General features: G+C 43.3%; 1 protein-coding gene across 3 annotated transcripts in view; it reads left to right on the forward strand.

The window, feature by feature from the left end:
* The window catches only part of AK5 (adenylate kinase 5), a 303,250-nt gene that overhangs the window by 279,357 nt on the left and 5,649 nt on the right, over positions 1 to 18,244 (forward strand). The gene's annotated exons all lie outside the window — the stretch shown is intronic.

An 18,244-nucleotide genomic window follows, 5' to 3' on the forward strand; every position in this document is an offset into this window, starting at 1 on the left:
TGGCTCTTGCCTGTAATCCCAACACTGTGGGAGGTCAAGGCGGGTGTATTGCTTGAGCCCAGGAGTTCAAGACCAGCCTAAGCAACATAGTGAGACCCCCGCCTCTACAAAAAATCAGCTGGGTGTGGTGGCACATGCCTGTCATCCCAGCTACTCAAGAGGCTGAGGTGGGAGGATTGCTTGAGCCCCAGAGGTGGAGGCTGTAGTGAGCTGAGACTGTGCCACTACACTCCAGCCTGGGCAACAGAGCAAGACCCTGTCTCAAAGAAAACAACAACAACAACAAGAATTTGGACCAAAATATGAATCCCTTACTCTTCACTTTTGTTTCAATCAAAATTAAATATCTGTCATCACATAGACCATAAAAAGGTGGTCATATAATTTTCACAGATGACCTTATAGTTGCTGAAAACAACTCCTTTTTCCCAAAAAAAGAGAGAGAGGGAGAGAGGAAGGAGAGGAGGGAGGGAGGGAGGGAGGGAGGGAGGTATGAATGAGATGTAAGCTCTGCCACTGACTCTGGACTGTGAAATGATTCACTAGAGCTAAGATTCAATGACTTTGAATTTCTATAATTTTACATCATTCACAATTGGCTGTTGGCTCCTTTGCCTCAATTTCTTGTGATAACCAACATTTTTAGAAGAGGCTGCATATGGGGCCAGGAGAGCAGGTAATTAAGTAAAACAATGAAGATAGTGTGAGGAAACGAGTGTATCAACCTACTGATCATGAGCTCTGTGCTGATTCACCATCAATTTCATGAATTTGGGAAAACTGCCCAGTTCTCATCCTTCCACTCATCCCATAACTATGTATCAGGCACCCATAGTCCATCAATTGCACTAGTGGTTTGGATGCGAATAAATAAGATTCTTGAATCCTTGCATAGCTTAGGGTTTCACTAGGAGAGAGAGACAAACGTGTGATCACACAATGAGATCAAAGCAAGCACAGAGTGTGTGGCAAGGGCCCTTTCCTCCAGTGTAAGGATCCAGGAAGGTGGCCTGAGGAGGACTCGGCTGAGTCTCTGAAATGGGGGTGCACACCACACCAGAGAAGCCCCAAGTGGAGAAGATGAGGAAAACCAAGTAACTCCATGAGGCTGTGACATAAAGTGCCAAGGAAAAGAGGAATGAGAGATGGAGATGGAGAGGCAAGCAAGGACTAGATGAAGGTGGATCATATGTGGGAGAAAATAATTGTCCTGTGAGTGATCGGAACTACCGAAGGGGCAGGAATAATCAGGATTTCCATGTAGAAAGCTCAATCCATCATCCTTATGGAGAATGGATGCAAGAAGGTAAGGCTAGGAGACCACTGAGAGGTTAGAACAGTATCCAGGAACAAATCCATAAGGACGACAGAGTGAGCTTTTGTCCAGGAACCAAATCCTGAGGACTCGAACCACAGAAGGGAGTGTGGGATCTCTTGCTGTTCACAGGATAGGAGACATCGTCAATAAATAACAAACTTGTCTCTGAGGAAGATACATTACTGATTCCTTCGGGGGAAACCATTGATAATTCTTATCTTCTAACTCTGTTAATGGTCCGCTTTCCAGAATCCTGAGAAACACTGGGTATAGAAGTCTGAAAGATGCCTCTCCATTTAACTCAGAGTGTAAAATATGTGGCATGAGAGCCATCATCCCCCACTTCCGCAGCCATGGCAGCCATTGCTAGTTTATCCCAGCACTGTTTCTCAGTAAACAGATGTGGCCTGAGAATGTTTGTCAACACAGCACTCCAGGCAGCTACTTGCCTATTAATAGGACTTGATGTGCACCTGAGACTTATTTGTTGTGCTTTGTATTACCTCTGACTGCCACATTTTTAAAATAAAGACTTAAATCTTTAAAAACAGGGCCAAGAGCAGTGGCTCACACCTGTTATTCCAGTGCTTTGGGAGGCCAAGACAGGAGGATTACTGGAGTCCAGGAGTTTCAAGACCAGCCTAGGCAACATTTCAAGACCGTCTCTCCAAAAAATGCAAAAATTAGCTGGACGTGGTGGTATATCTCTGTGGTCTCAGCTACTTGGGAGACTGAAATGGGAGGATCACTTGAGCCTGGGAGGTCAAGGCTGCAGTTTGCCATGATCGCACTACTGTACTCCAGCCTGGGCAACAGAGCAAGACTCTCTCTCAGACAAACAAAAAACATAAACAAAAAGTGCATTACATAAGAGCAATGTCTTAAGAATTCAGGGCTGCAAAGGCCTTTCCAAAATTAGATTGTCTAGTGATTTCTGCCTTTTGAGCAGCCTGGAACATGCACAGAAGTTACCCAGGTAGAAAGATTTCTTCTATCTGGGCACGGTGGCTCACGCCTGTAATCCCAGCAGTTTGGGAGGCCAAGGCAGGCTGATCACTTGAGGCCAGGAGTCAAGACTAGCTTGGCCAGTATGGTGAAACCCCATCTCTACTAAAAATACAAAAATTAGCCAGGCACGGTGGTGCATGCCTGTAATCTCAGCTACTTGGGAGGCTGAGGCAGAAGAATCACTTGAATCCAGGAGGCGGAGGTTGCAGTGAGCTGAGATGGCGCCACTGCACTCCAGCCTGGGTGACAGAGCGAGACTCCATCTAAAAAAAAAAAAAAAAAAAATTCCTGGTGTGGTGGCGCTTGCCTATAATCCCAGCTACTCAGGATGCTAAGGCAGAAGAATCACTTGAACCCAGGAGAAAGAGGCTGCAGTGAGCCGAAATCGCACCACTGCACTCCATCCTGGGTGACAGAGAGCATCCCTGTCTCAAAAAATAAAAAAAAAGAAAGAAAGCTATTTCTTCCACTATAAAGATTTGTAAAGGTGGGAAAATTCCTAATTCAGGATTTAACCACTTTTAGAGTTGGAAAATCCCTCTTAGCTCTCTGTTGTATTATTCCAACCCGAATTCTACAAAGTCACAAATGACTCCTCATAAGTGCAGGGTTGAGTTCTCAGACAAATCTGATTTCTGGAATCTTCCTTAGAGCTTTCTAAGTTAATGGTGTCCAAAAGACCAGATTGCAACACATTTAAAGATCTTTATTGGCTTTTATTCATGATTCTAGAATTGGGCAGACCTCAGGACCAGAAAAATGTTTGAAGAATAAGCCACATGGTCAAGCAATATTTATGTTTAGAAAACAGAAGCGAGGAACAGAGGTTAATTAGTTACAGCCTTACGTGAGTCAGCTGGCCACTTACCACTGACTTAAGCTCAGCTGCTGTAACTACCAAAACTCAGCCATCTGTTACAGTGTGTACACCCAAGTTGTTTGTTTCATTTAGCATGGATGACTCCACGTTGGTTGGTTTGGTCTGTTGGGCCCAGAACAGGAGCCTAGTCCAAACCAGTGGCCTCCTACAAATTGTATTTAATGGTGGAAAAGAGGTTTGCAGTCCCCTTTGGCTCATCTCTTCAACTTCCCCTGCATTTTGGAGATGCTGGCAGCTGGGTACGTGGTGAGGTAACATTATGATCCACTGCACAAATATGTAAAACCTCTCCAGCCCGGACTGCAGAGCAACATGAGCTCCTGCCTTCAGGACTCCAAGAGCCTCAGGGAGGCTGCTTCGTCCCACTGCCTCTGCCCAGGGCCATCCCCTACCCACACAGCTGCAAAGATGAACAGTCCCCCCTACACACGCAGCATAGAGACAGTGTGTGCTGGGCCCGGGAAGCAGAGATTTGTCTGCAGGTGCCCGTGGGGTTTGCCAGCAGCTAGGACGACAGAGGGGGACTGCAGGAGAAGCAGGGGAGGGGATGGGATTGTTTGCCTCTGGAGAGGGAGAAAGCCGCTGGCCCGTTCTTTGTCTGGCCTCTGGGTTTTTGCCCAGTCCTCTTGCATCAGCTTAATATCCCTTGGTTTCTAAGTAACAGCTTGTGGCCTGCTCCTGTGATGCTGTTTGGACTGTTTGCCCCTCCTCCCTGTTGTTTTACTGGATCCAAGACAAGGCTGCTCACCCAGGAGGACCTCTGGGTCACTTAAGGAGCTTTCTTAAAACTAGGTGGGGCTGGTGAATGCACTTCAAGAAAGCAAGTGAGACGAATCAGCAGTTCTGTGAGATTTATTTAGGAATGAAAGCCACAGGGTGGGCTAACTCATGCAGCCCACACATAGGCCAGAAGCACCCCCCTCAGGCCTCTACCCAGCAATGCTGACACTGAACCCATCAGCTGACACCCGCATCCCCTGCCCCATGACAGTCAGCCCTGTGGCCACCAGCTCGCTAAAGAAAGTGCAACAAAGTTTCAAACAAAGAGAATTTTTAAAGCAAAGCAGAATGTATACAGCTACTCCCTTATTCTTTATGTCATCATAATGCCATCCTTGTAAAATAAAGTTAGAATTTCTTATAACATGCCCACCGGAGATGGAAGTATACATGATACAGGTGTACCCCTTTCTGCCTGCTTTCCTCCCTCTCAGAAAGCAGAGCTTCGCCCTGCATCCAAGAAATAATTCGAACAGAACTTTCCTCCATTCCATCCCCCACCTCCCTGCACTGGGGCCAGGCAGCGTTCACCGGTCATGGCACTTCCTACCAAGTCTGAACACTGCCTCACAAACTAACTCAACACAGCAGGATGGACCATCACCCCCGACTGACTGGAGTTAGCCTATAAGAAGTTTTCTTTCACCTTAGCGAGATAATTTATTATGGCATAAATGACTGAAATGTAGCATTTGGGGATGAAAAGCACAGTTACTAGCCAAAGACCCCCTGCGGGGTGGGGGGGCGGAATATGGGCCTGTGCATCAGGAAGCCCCAGGCACACTTTCGTCAACTTTGGTGAGTCGTTTCACTGCTTCACCTCTCAGTTCTTCCTGAAGTGGATAGAACACGATCTACTAGAATTTACCAAGTCTATTATTATAAAAGTAACACATACTTGCTTTATAAAATATAGAAAACTGGTCAGGTGTGGTGGCACATGTCTATAATCACAGCAGTCTGGAAAACCAAAGCAAGTGTGGGTCACTGGAGCCTAGGAGTCCATTTTTTTTTGTTTTGTTTTTTGTTTTTATGAGACAGAGTCTCGCTCTGTCACCCAGGCTGGAGTGCAGTGGCGCAATCTTGGCTCACTACAACCTCCGCCTCTCGGGTTCAAGCCATTCCCCTGACTCAGCCTCATGAGTAGCTGGGATTACAGTACCCACCACCATGCCTGGCTAATTTTTTGTATTTTTAGTAGAGACGGGGTTTCACTATGTTGGCCAGGCTGGTCTCGAACTCCTGACCTTGTGATCCGCCCGCCTTGGCCTCCCAAAGTGCTGGGATTACAGGCATGAGCCACCATGCCCAGCCAGGAGCCTAGGAGTACTTGACTATCCTGGGCAACGTGGCAAAACCCATTTCTACAAAAATACAAAAGTTAGCCGGGCATGGTGGAACACATCTGTGGTCACAACCACTCAGGGGACTAAGGTGGGAGGATGATTTGAGCCCAGGAGGTCGAGGCTGCAGGGAACCAAGATGGTGCCATGCACTTGCCTGGCAAGATCTGTTTCCAAAAAAAGAAAAAAGAAACAAAGAAAATATAGAAAACTGGGTAGTCCCACCACTCAGAGGCAAACATTTTGGAGTGTTTCCACCATACCTTTTTGCTGTGAATTTTTAAAACATGATTGTGATTGTAGGTAATACTGAGCCAGACTCCGTGGTTGTAGGTAACAGGTGCCAACTCCTGCTGGCCTAACCTGAAACGCAGAACTTTTATAAGGTTAGAAGACTCAAGACTGAGGCACAGAAGGCTCCAGAGGGCATGTGGGATCAGGTCTAAAAAGCTCCCAGTGCTCCCCACTGCTTCACAAACGCCTTTCTAAGCCAGTTTTTTTTTTTTCTTTCTCTGGCCTACAAGCCAGAATATGCCCACCTGACAGCTTTCGCATTTATACGTTACCACGGCACTGTGATTCCCAGTTCCAGATTGCTGAGAGAAATGATGTGGTCGGCCTTGCTTTGCTCAGGGGCTTCTTGGCCCTCTTAGCTGTAGACAGGCAGCTGGGGTCACGGGGGAGCTTTTTCCTGTGTTCTGTACTTTACTGAGTGCATATGGTATGTTTGGGACCCGACACTTGGTGCTGGGGACACAGCAGTCAACGTGACAAAGCCCCTCACTGAAAAGAGAAAAACAGGCCAGGCACGGTGGCTCACACCTGTAATCCCAGCCCTTTGGGAGGCCAAGGCAGGTGGATCACTTGAGGCCAGGAGTTCGAGACTAGCCTGGCAACATGGCAAAACCCTGTCTCTACTAAAAATACAAAAATTAGCTGGACGTGGTGGTGCACATCTGTAATCCCAGCTACTGGGGAGGCTGAGGCATGAGAATTGCTTGAACCCGGGAGGCGGAGTTTGCAGTAAGCCAAAATCACGCCATTGCACTCTGGCCTGGGTGACAAAGCGAGACTCGGTCTCAAAAAAAAAAAAAAGAAAAGAAAAAAAGAAAAAGAGACAAATAGTATACAAGAAAATAAAGCAACCACTAACGAGTTCTGTGGATAAAACAAAACAGAATGCGTTGCTGGGAGTGAGCACTGCGGGCAGCTGTTTGGAAAGTCTGAGGAGGTAGCATTTGAATTAGGACCTGACAGATATAAACATGGTTACCTGGGACTCTTCCCTGTGAAGCAGATGGAGGACAAGGAATACCCAGAGAGAAGGGCTTGTTGTGAGCTGAGAGAAACCACAGAAACAGCTCTCTCAAGTGGCACAGGCAGAATTGTATCAAATGATATTTAAAGCCTCTTTTTTAACTAAGTATATGAGTAACACCTACACATTGTTTAAAAAAGAAACAAACTAGAAAATGTAAGAATATAAAGGTACACATTAAAATTATTCAGAATTCTTCCACCCGAAGATAATCACCAATGAACATTATATTTCCTTACATTTTGGTTTTTCCATTTTTTATGTACATTTTGTTCATGGCATAATTAGCGCAGAAACACCCCAGGCCATAGATGAAGAAGGTCTGATAACAGACTATATCTGTCCCTGCGTTGTTTGCTACTGTTAACTGATTAAAAAAATAACAAGAGAGCCCAGTGACTCGTTAAACATGAGTTTTACAGACACAGAAAATCAAGTTCCTTGGCAACTCTGCTTTTGTAGAGGAGATAATAAGCTTTTTTCCTCAGTGATTCTGCTGCTGCGATGTCTCAACTTTGTAAATAGTTTGACCGTTTCCATTAGGTCCTGAAATGCAATGGTCCTCATTGTTCTGGTCACCATGCTATCAGGAGAAGCCCTATGAATTGAGGCACAAAGAGTGAGAAGTTCCTGCAGTTTCTGGTATTACTGAGGAAAGTGGAAGCAGAAGGTACCATAAGGTCACATTTCACCGCCTGGTTGCAAAATCTACTGGATTCCCAAGTTTGGAGTCTAACACAAGTAAAGGAAAACCCAAAATTACTTTTATGCCTTGAGTTCTCTATACCAAATTCTTAATTTTGATTCTTCTTTCAGTTGGCTAAAGTAACTAATTTTTAGTTCAATTTCTTAGTGAATATCTGAGAATGCCATTATAGTGGCTTCACGCACAAATGACAGTTTCACTGGACATAATTTAAGTCATAATAAGTATTTTTCTACCAAAAGTCAATAAACATAGCTCTATTGGTTTTTTGGTTGGTTGTTTTGAGACAGGGTCTCTCTGTGTTGCCCAGTCGGGTTTGCAGTGGTGCAATTACGGCTCACGGCAGCCTCAACTTCCCTGGGCCCGAGTAATCCTCCCACTTCAGCCTCCCAAGTAGCTGGGACCACAGACATGAACCCCTGGTAATAGCGAGCAGTCCAAGTTTTCAGAATTCTTGTGACTATTCTCATTTTGGAGGGTCTTCACGAGTATTTTAGTGGGAAGCTGGGAAGCTGTATCGGGATGCTGGCCAGATTCCATACAAGGTGGAGCAGGGATGATGGAGGGAATATTTTTGATCTCTGGTTAGTTGAATCTGCAGGTGCAGAACTTTGGATACAGAGAGTAGACTGTATATATTTATGTGTGTATGTGCGAGTACACACACACGCACACACACACAGTCATGCATCACTTAACAGTAGGGATATAATCTGAGAAATGCATCATTAGGCAATTTTGTCGTTGCGCAAACATCAGAGAGTGTACTTACAGAAACCTAGATGGTATAGCTCACTACACACTACAGCCTGTCACTGTATTGAAGACCATGGCAATTGTAACACAATGGTAACCATTTGTGTATCTAAACATATCGAAATATGCAAAGATACAGTAAAAATACAGAATAAAAAATGTCAGTGGTAAACTTGCTGTATAGAGTGTTTACCATGAATCGAGCTTTCAGGACTGGCAGGTGCTCCGGATGAGTCATTGAATGAACGTGAAGGCCTAGGACATTGCTGTATACTACTGTAGGCTTTATAAACACTGTATACTTAGGCTATGCTACATTTATAAAATATTTTTCTTCAATAATAAATTAACTTTGGCTTACTATAACCTTTTTACTTTATAAGCTTTTAATATTTTTTCACTTTTTGACTGTTTCATAGAACTTAGCTTAAAACACAAACACATTGTACAGACGTACAAAAGTATTTTTTGCTTTATATCCTTATTCTATAAGGGTTTTCCTATTTAAAAAAATCTTTTCTTACTTTTTAAGCTTTTTTTTTCTTAAAAACTCAGATGGAGACACACACATTCACCTAGGCCTGCCTACACGGGGTTAGAATCATCATGCCACTGTCTTTACCTCCGTATCTTGCCCACTGGAAGGTCTTCAAGGCAGTAACATGCCTGGAGCTGTCACCTGCTTTGATAACAAGGCCTTTTTCTGGAACATTCCTGAAGGACCTGCCTGAGGCTGTTTGACAGTTAGCTCTTTTTTAACAAGTAGAAAAAATGCACACTGAAATAATAATTGAAAGTATAATATAGGAAATACATAAACCAGTAACATAGTCGTTTATCATCATTATCAAGCACTGTGTACTTTACATAATTGTACGTGCTATATTTTTACAACACCGGCAGCACAGTGGATTTCTTTACACCAGCATCACCACAAACACATGAGTAATCCATTGCGCTCTGACATTGATGGCTACCACATCACAAGGCGCTAGAAATGTTTCAGCTTCATTATAATCTTATGAGACTGCCATTGTATAAGCAGTCTGTCATTGACCAAAACATTGTTATCGGTGCATGACTATATACACACACACACAATTCACAATGCTCCTCACAACCTTGCTTCCCTCAAATAACCAATGTGAACAGCTTATTGTGTATCTTTCCACCTCTCCTCCCTTCCTCCTTTTCCTCCACCTCCTGTTCTCTTTCTCTCTTTCTTCTCTTCTTTCCCCCAGCCCCTCATTCTTTCTCTCTGAAATCAAACTGTTTACTACAGACACACACACACACACAACCACGATGGGGGGTGTGATTTCATGCAAATACTACCAAGCTGTACACATTTCTGCAAAACACCTCCAGGTCAACACATCACAATATTGTTTTCTTTTTCATAGCTATATAATATGCCACGATATAGATGTTCTATAGTTTATTGAACTAGGTTGTTTCTAGTTTAGTTTGGTTGTTTTTGTCTACTACTAACAACTATGTGGTGGAAAGACATGCTTGCTTAGATTTTTTTCTAGTAGGAGAAACTGCTGAGCTATTTTAAGCAGAGGCTGATGTCTTTAAACCCATTCATTTCTACTCCCCTGGCTCTCCATGTTGCCCTGGAAAGAGTTCTTTGAAGTGTAACTACGCTTTGGAATTTCCCAGCTCCTGGCTGCTTGCCCTCCTTTATCAGTGCCCCACCTTCGCTGGGGAGGCTTATCAGTTTCAAGTCTGAAGCGTCCCTGCATTTCATCTGGGCCTGCCTTGGATGACAACTAGAAACCTAGATTTAGATACAGCCCTCCCTCCTGCTGGTGCAGTGAAGAGAAAGGTGTGCCCGAAGGAGAGAGTGACGTAGAGGAACCCTAAGGTTCTGTCCTCTCACTTGACAAATGAAGCATAAATCTTCCATCTGGTTCTGAAAGACTTAAGAGACTTTTTCTTTATGACTCTGCTTAAAATAGTCTTCTCTCCACCCCCTTTCCTTCCTGATCTATCGTCAGACCTTCACCAGACTCTTGCAAAGACCTTTTGATTCAGTGCAATACCGTTTGCACCCCTGCAGTCCTGCTGAAATGAGTTGTGCTTGCTGCATGCGTGTCTCTTCCCCAAACAGCAAGCAGAAGAGAATTCCAGGCCCTTTTGACTCATCTGTACACATTCTTGATTTCTTCCTCTGTGGTTGTGATAATCACATAACAGATTTTGCCTTTGCCCATCTTACGGCACCCCCTTCACTAAGGTCCACTTTAACTCAGAACCCCTCCTGGAGTCACTGACATGAATTCTACCAGCAAAGAATTGGCGCTCTTCTATGTAAAATCTTTGACATGCTCAGCAGACATTTACTGGGCATCTCTAAGTTCCAAGGCATGCTACTTAATGCTGGGAATTCATGGGAAAAGACATGTGCTTGTAATCCCAGCACTTAGGGAGGCTGAGGAGGGCAGATCACTTGAGGTCAGGAGTTCAAGACCAGTCTGGCCAACATGGTGAAACTCTCTCTCTACTAAAAATACAAAAATTAGATGGGTGTGGTGGTGTGCATCTGTAATCCCAGCTACTCGGGAGAAGGCTGAGGCACAAGAATTGTTTGAACCCATGAGGCAGAGGTTGCAGTAAACTGAGATCGCACTACTGCGCTCCAGCCTGAACGACAGCGTGAGACTCCGTCTCTACACAAAACAAAACAAAACAGACTTGTGAAACTCTGTGACACATGAAACCCCAGCGAAGTGGTAGGTGCCGTAATAGGATCTACAGAATGCTCCAGGCCTTTAGGAGCACAGAGCTCAGGCCTGGGGAGGTAAGTAAAGGCTTCAGAGAAAAGAGGACATTTGAGCTGGGTCCTAAAGGATGAAGAGATACTCAAGCCAGATGGAGGAGAGGGAACAAAGCCACTGACTCGTGAAAGAGCCAGGAATGCTGGCCCAGATGAAGTGCCAAACAGATGAATTAAAGTCGTGACAGATGAGACTAAAGAGCAAGATTGAAGCAAGCAGTAAAGGACTTTGAATCCATTCATTCATTCATTCCTCCTGCATTCAATACATTTGCTAGCTCAGCACTGTCAAAAGAAATATAATGTGGGCCACATGTATAATTTAAACTTTTCTAGTAGACACATAAACAAAGAAAGGTAAAAAGAAACAGGTGAAATTAATTTAACAATATATTTTATGTAACCTAATATAGCCTACGTATCATTTCAACATGTAATCAATATAAAATTCTCTTTTTTTTTTTTTGAGACAGAGTCTCACTCTGTCGCCAGGCTGGAGTGCAGTGGCACGATCTTGGCTCACTGCAACCTCCACCTCCTGGGTTCAAGCGATTCTCCTGCCTCAGCCTCCCGGGTAGCTGGAAGTACAGGTGCACGCCACCACACCTGGCTGATTTTTGCATTTTTAGTAGAGATGGAGTTTCGCCATGTTGGCCATGATGGTCTCAATCTCTTGACCTCTTGATCTGCCCGCCTCGGCCTCCCAAAGTGCTGAGATTACAGGTGTGAGCCACCGTGCCCAGCCATAAAATTCTTAATGAAATATTTTTACATTTTTTTTTTTATGAACTATGTATTCAAAATCTGGTACTTAGGGCTTTACCTCAAATTTAGCTGCTAAGTTTCCATAAAAAATACTGGAACTATATTTATATTTCATAAAATTTACAGTTGAAAAGTAGATTTCACATACCCAAGTCATTCCAAAGATAGTTTTTAATTTTCCAAAAATTGGGTCAAATACCAGGTTTAAATTTTATATTAATTTTAATTAAACAGTATTAAAAATTCAGTTCCTTTCTTGTGCTAGTCAGATTTCAAGTGCTCCGAAACCATGTGTGGCTAGGGGCTACACCATATTGCATAGTTCTAGCCTACCCGAGGATGTTTGGACTGAATCCTGAAAGTACTCAGGTTCTAGGAGGGAAGCACTGAGAAACTTTTAAACAGGAAAATGATTGAGCAGGTGTTTTAGAGAGATCATTTTAGAAAGGATGATTTTTTTTCATATCTGCTAAAAGATGTTATTCAAAACTTTAGGCAGAACGGAGAGAAAGAGAAAAGGAAAAACAGTTACTTAAAACGTGTAAGTGGACAAGCTGCGCGAACTATGGGAAGTCCTATTTAGAGAAACCATTAATGTGCTGATTATAAATCATCCTTATATTTTTGCTGAAGTTTGTCCTTAAATCTCTCTAAAGTCAATGTATATATAGTCCTCCTTCTTTCTATGGCCTTGATAATGAGAACTATGTGGACTGACTGGATATGTGAACTGGATGACCCCCTATGAGCAGCCTTTTACATAACCCCAACTTTTGAAAACTGCATTTGATGATGTTCCCCAGACCATGCCCAGGTTCTGCACACTCAGGTCTGCCTTGCTGAGCCGCTGCTGTTATCCTCTGGCAGTTAGGGATCCCTGTGGTGTGAGGCTGTGTCTTGTTTAACAGGGGACAAGATTAGAAAAGGAAGGTGCTGGCACACAGAGCGTGATACTAAACCACGCTGTAACAGCTTGGCTTTGTCCCAGAGGTTCCATGGTGCCAATACATGAAAAATAAAATGAGACTCTAGCAATGGTTTCAACCGTGTGGGAAAACTCAGGAAAAACACCACTAGACATAGGCAATGTTTGGACTAGCCAACCATTTTATGATTTACAAATCCATGGAACTAAAGAGAAAGAGTAAACAAAATGTGTAATTCCCAAAGCAGTGTAATTGCTTTCTTCATTTAGTAATATGTTCTGTTGACTGCTGGGTAGAAATATCATTACCGCTCTACTTTTCCTTCAAGAAGTCAGGTAAAAACTCAAAAATTTACTGTTTCCTCTTCACTTGCTTTAGCTTTTTTTTTTTTTTTTTTTTTGAGACAGAATTTCACTCTGTTGCTCAGCTCACTGCAACCTCTGCCTCCCGGGCTCAAGCGATTCTCCTGCCTCAGCCTCCCGAGTAGCAGGAATTACAGGTGCCCGCCACCACACCCTGCTACTTTTTGTATTTTTAGTGGAGACCGGGTTTCACTATGTTGGCCAGGCTGGTCTTGAACTCCTGACCTCAGGTGATTCACCCGTCTCGGCATCCCAAAGTGGTGGGATTACAGGCACGAGCCACTGCACCTGGCCTGCTTTTAGCTTTTTAATGAAATAATATTTTGCTATACTTGTCAGAACATCACTTACTGCAGGATTTTATATCACGTCTCAGACCAAAAATGGTAAATTCTTTTTTATGCTTCTTTCTTTCTTAAAATTTTTATTTTTTGTGGGTACATATTAGTGTATATATTTATGGGGTATGTAAGATACTTTCTATAGGCATGCAGTGTGCAGTGATCACATCAGGGGAAATGAGGTATCTATCACCTCAAGCATTTGTCCTTTCTTTGTGTTACAGATAATCCAATTATAGTCTTTTAGTTATTTTTAAGTGTACAATAAGTTATTGTTGCCTAGAGTCACCATTTTGTGCTATCAAATACAAGATCGCATTCATTCTATCTACCTTAATTTTTGTATCCATTAGCCATTCCCACTTCCCCCTCTCCTTTCCCAGACCCTGGTAACTATCAATCTACTGTCTATCTCCATGAGTTCAATTGCTCTAACATTTAGCTCTCAGAAATAAGTGAGAACATTCGAAGTCTGTCTTTCTGAGCCTGGCTTATTTCACTTAACATGACCTCCAGTTCCATACATGTTGTTGCAAATGACAGGATCTCATTCTTTCTTATAGCTGAATAGTACTCCATTGTGTATATGTACCACATTTTCTTTTCTTTTCTTTTCTTTTTTTTTTTTGAGACAGGATCTCACTGTCACCCAGGCTGGAGTACAGTGGCATGATCATGGCTTACTGCAGCCTCAATCTCCTAGGCTCAAGTGATCCTCAGCCTCTTTTATTTATTTATTTTTTTTTTTTAAGGGACAGGGTCTTACCCTGTTGCCCAGGCTGGAGTGAGTGCAATAGCTCCATCACAGCTCATTTTAGCCTCAAGCTCCTGGCCTCAAGCCATCCTTCACCTCAGCCTCTCCAGCAGCTAGGACTACAGGCATGTGTCCAGCTAATTTTTTTATTTTTGTAGAGACACTATATTTCCCAAGCTGGTCTTGAGCTCCTGTGCTGAAGCAATCCTCCTACCTCAGCCTCCCAAAGCATGGGCAGTTTACAGGCATGAGCCACTCCATCCGGCTGGTAAACTCTTGAAGTCAGAAGCAAATCTACTTACCTAGTTTCTAACTAAATTAAATACATTAAGACCCCATACATACTGACTTTGCTGACTCAGAATTGCAGATCTTTTGGAGAAAGGTCACGATGAAACTTACTTTTGACTATTCATGATAAAAGAGGGTTACTATGAATTAATAGTATAATAATTGATTATGGAGTAAACATACTCTATGTTGGAGGACATATTACTTTCAAGTTTGCACAATTACTGAGGAAGTCTCATTCATAGAAAACAGTCAGTAAGCTGATTGTGCAGGACTGTTCTCTGTTTGCTAAGGACATTAAGCACCAGTACCTTGTAAGCTAATTGGTTTAAATTTGCTAAAGCTCTAAGCACCAAGAAAAGTTCCTGTAACTTTGAAAGCATTTAGTAAATTGGTTCTTTTCCATTTCCTTTGAGTTGCAGTTATATACAAAATGATAAATGCCACTTTTTCCCTTAAAATACTCTATACGTGGGAATTAGATGAGCAAAGAGAATCTACTTTGAGACTTAGGAAGAGTCGAGGTAACCTGTAGAACCAAAGGAGAATTTTGGAGAGTAGACAAAAGGCTTTGTTCCCACCCAGTTCAACTGGGCTCTCTTTTGCTCCTGAAAAATACACTTCAGGCCATGGGCAGTGGCTCCCAGCTGTAATTCTAGCACTTGGGAGGCCGAGGCAGGCGGATCACCTGAGGTCAGAAGTCAGAGAGCAGCCTGGCCAACATGGTGAAACCCTGTCTCTACTAAAAATACAAAAATTAGCTGGGCGTGGTGGCACGTGCCGGTAATCCCAGCTACTCGGGAGGCTGAGGCAGGAGAATTGCTTGAATCTGGGAGGTGAGGGTTGCAGTGAGCTGAGATCATACCGTTACACTCCAGCCTGGGTGACAAGAGCGAAACTCCGTCTCAAAACAAAACAAAACAAAATGCACTTCAGGAATCCAGCCTTTTCCCACCACACACACACACGCATACATGCCTTCTATAAGACAATAGAAATTGCCTCACTGCCTTTATTCTCAAAACTTGGCATCTTGGTCCTAAGGAGGATCCCAACTAACTTCACGGAGTTTTCTACTCACCGAAGTAAAAGACTGCTTTTCCCATCTAGAAAGCCTTATCATTTGATTTTGTCTTTAAACCTACCCACATCTTTGGGCTCCACAGGGGCAAGCACTACAGCACATGACTGACTGGTTGGCAATAAGCAGTTTTTTAATTTCATTAAGAAGTCCCCATATTTAAGCCACAAAACAAAATGAGGAGAGGGATTGGGGAGGGAAATAGAGGTGGGCAATGGACCACTGAGAGCTCCAGGACCCCGCCCCAGCCCTCCCCAAAACATCAGCTCTGGCCTGATTGACAGAAAATAACTAGCACTGTCCTTGAGGTGCTGTGTGCTGAGTCCTCTGTGCTGAAACCAAGTCGCCTTGTTTTTAGAAGGCAGAATGCGTTCTCCTTCCATAAAGCCCAGACTGCAGAAAATGGACTTTAAGAACATGCTTCTTCCCCCACAACCGTTCATTTCTGTGAGGAAAAGAAGAGCAAATGTGGGAATAGAGGATACATTCTTTTGTTTACCTTTTTGGTTTTTTGCCTTTCTTCCTAGAGCCAGGCACGGGGGATACTATGCTGAGTAATGGCCTCGTGCTCATGGAGCTTACTGTCTAGCTGGATATTGACAAAGGTTCTCTGCTGACCAAACTTTAGTCAGACTCTTGAACCTTCTCCTAGGCCCATCTGTGCACTTCCTTGTAAAACCTACTAAATCACTTTAGCAAGATCCCTACCCTCAATATCTGATTGGGGTGCTCATCCTCCATCATCCCCAGGTGCTGTCTGATCATGTTGGTCTGTCTTCAGCAAGGGTCCTGTCAGGTTGGTAGCCAGAATTTTCCTTACTCCTGATGTTATTACCTCTTAATAATTTTCCATCCACTGACACCCATCCTGCTCCTTGACTATAAATTCCCACTTGCCCACGCTGTATTCAGAGTTGAGTCCCATCCCTCTCCCCCGCTGCAAAATCCTGTTGCCGTAGTCCCTATCTATACCCATCGTTAATGGTCCCCAATAAAGCCTCCCTTACCATGCTTTAACAAGAATCATTGAACATTTTTTTTCTTTAACAATATACAAATATTTGAGTTAAGGCTGGGTTTTATCTGACCAAGAAGCGAAAAGTTAAATGTTGCACTGAATTGCAACGAGTGCATGTCCACTGTGATAGTCAGTGGGGAAGGTAATACAGAAAGAGCCTTTAGTTCACTGTGATAGTAAAAGGCAGAAGGTAATAGAGTACATTCAAAGGTTATTGTAATGAACAAATGTATTTTTATCGGAGTCTAAAAGAAATCCTGGACAAGGATCAACCCAATTTATGTGAGTGTAACACTGGCATTATGTTGAATGACCAAGTTATCAATTATGAAACATGGAGGAAATAGAACATAATAAATGTATTCTTGGCCAGGCACAGTGGCTCACACCTATAATTTCAGCACTTTGGGAGGCTGAGGTGGGAGGATCGCTTGAGGTCAGGACTTCAAGCCCAGACTGGGCAACATAGCAGGACCCCATCTCTACAAAAACATACAAAAAAGTAGCTGGGCATGGTGGCACATGCCTATAGTCTCAGCTACTTGGGAGGCTGAGGCAGGAGGATTACTTGAGCCCAGGAGTTAGAGGTTACAGTGAGCTATGATCTCACTACTGCATTCCAGCCTGGGTAAAAGAGTGAAACCTTACCTCTTTAAAAAAAAAAAAAAAGTGTTCTTTAAAAAAAATTGTATATTAATAGTGTTAAAAGACACATTATGAGTATGAGAAACATAGGTATGGTTTTCTTTTGGAAAGAAGATAAATTTAGAAAATCATATATAAAGTTGGGAATGTTAGTTAGTAATGGTTGCAGAAGACAGATTGGAGGAGAGAAATGTTTCAGGGCCCAGGAGCAGAAATAGAACATGCTAAGTCAGTTAAATGCAAGGAACTGGTGGGATTCAGCAAGAGGCTGGAGAACAGATAAATAATGAGGAAGATGCTGCAAAATATCCACCACTTTGTGAGGACAAGAAAGGGCCCTGGAACACAGTTGGAGTTTGTACAGATGAAGCAGAGGGCATCACTGAGGCTGAAAGTCCCACTACACGTGTGCCTCAATTAGGCAGTGATATTGTAGTGAGAAAATTCACATGCATTTGAAGTAGACGGTCACTTGGAGTCATTCCCTAGGCTACTTATCTTCCTCTTCTGGGGAGTATCTGGGGCTGATTTGGGGAAGTGTTTGTGCCAAAGACGAAAAATTGGATCACTAGGGTGAAGAACTTACATTATGCACAAAATAGTTGTATTTGAATCTTTGTCCTCATGGAACTTCTTGGGGACCAGTGACAGACCTGGTGCATTTTCCACTGATACGATCATGGACAGTGTAAATAATAAATCAAGTGTTTGTGGATTTATACCTTCTTACCCGTCCCTGCTACAGGGGAGGAAACCTGAGAAGGGGCAGGAATGTGAGCTAGCAACCCCTTCCTTTCCTCCCTCCTCCCAGCGTTTGATAAGGTGAGGTCAGGTGACTGTACAGTGGGCTGTGGGCGGAAACAGATTTGCTGAAAAGAGGTGAGGAAGGAAGACATCCCAAGGCATGTTTGGAACATTCAGGTTAAATGCAGCATAGCATTATTCAGCAATAAAAAGGAACCAAGTATTGATATCCACTACAACATAAATGAACCTTGAAAATATTATGCCAAGAAACCAGTCACAAAAGACCATATATTGTGTGATTCCATTGATATAAAATGTCCCAAATAGGCAAATCTATGGAGACACCTCATTCCAACCTATTTTTCCAGCTTCCTCTTTTTCTCTGCCTGCCCTCATCATCCCATGCAGCATTTGCTCTGTCCT

This window comes from Papio anubis, chromosome 1 (assembly GCF_008728515.1).
Source record: "Papio anubis isolate 15944 chromosome 1, Panubis1.0, whole genome shotgun sequence".
Taxonomy (NCBI): Eukaryota; Metazoa; Chordata; class Mammalia; order Primates; family Cercopithecidae; genus Papio; species Papio anubis.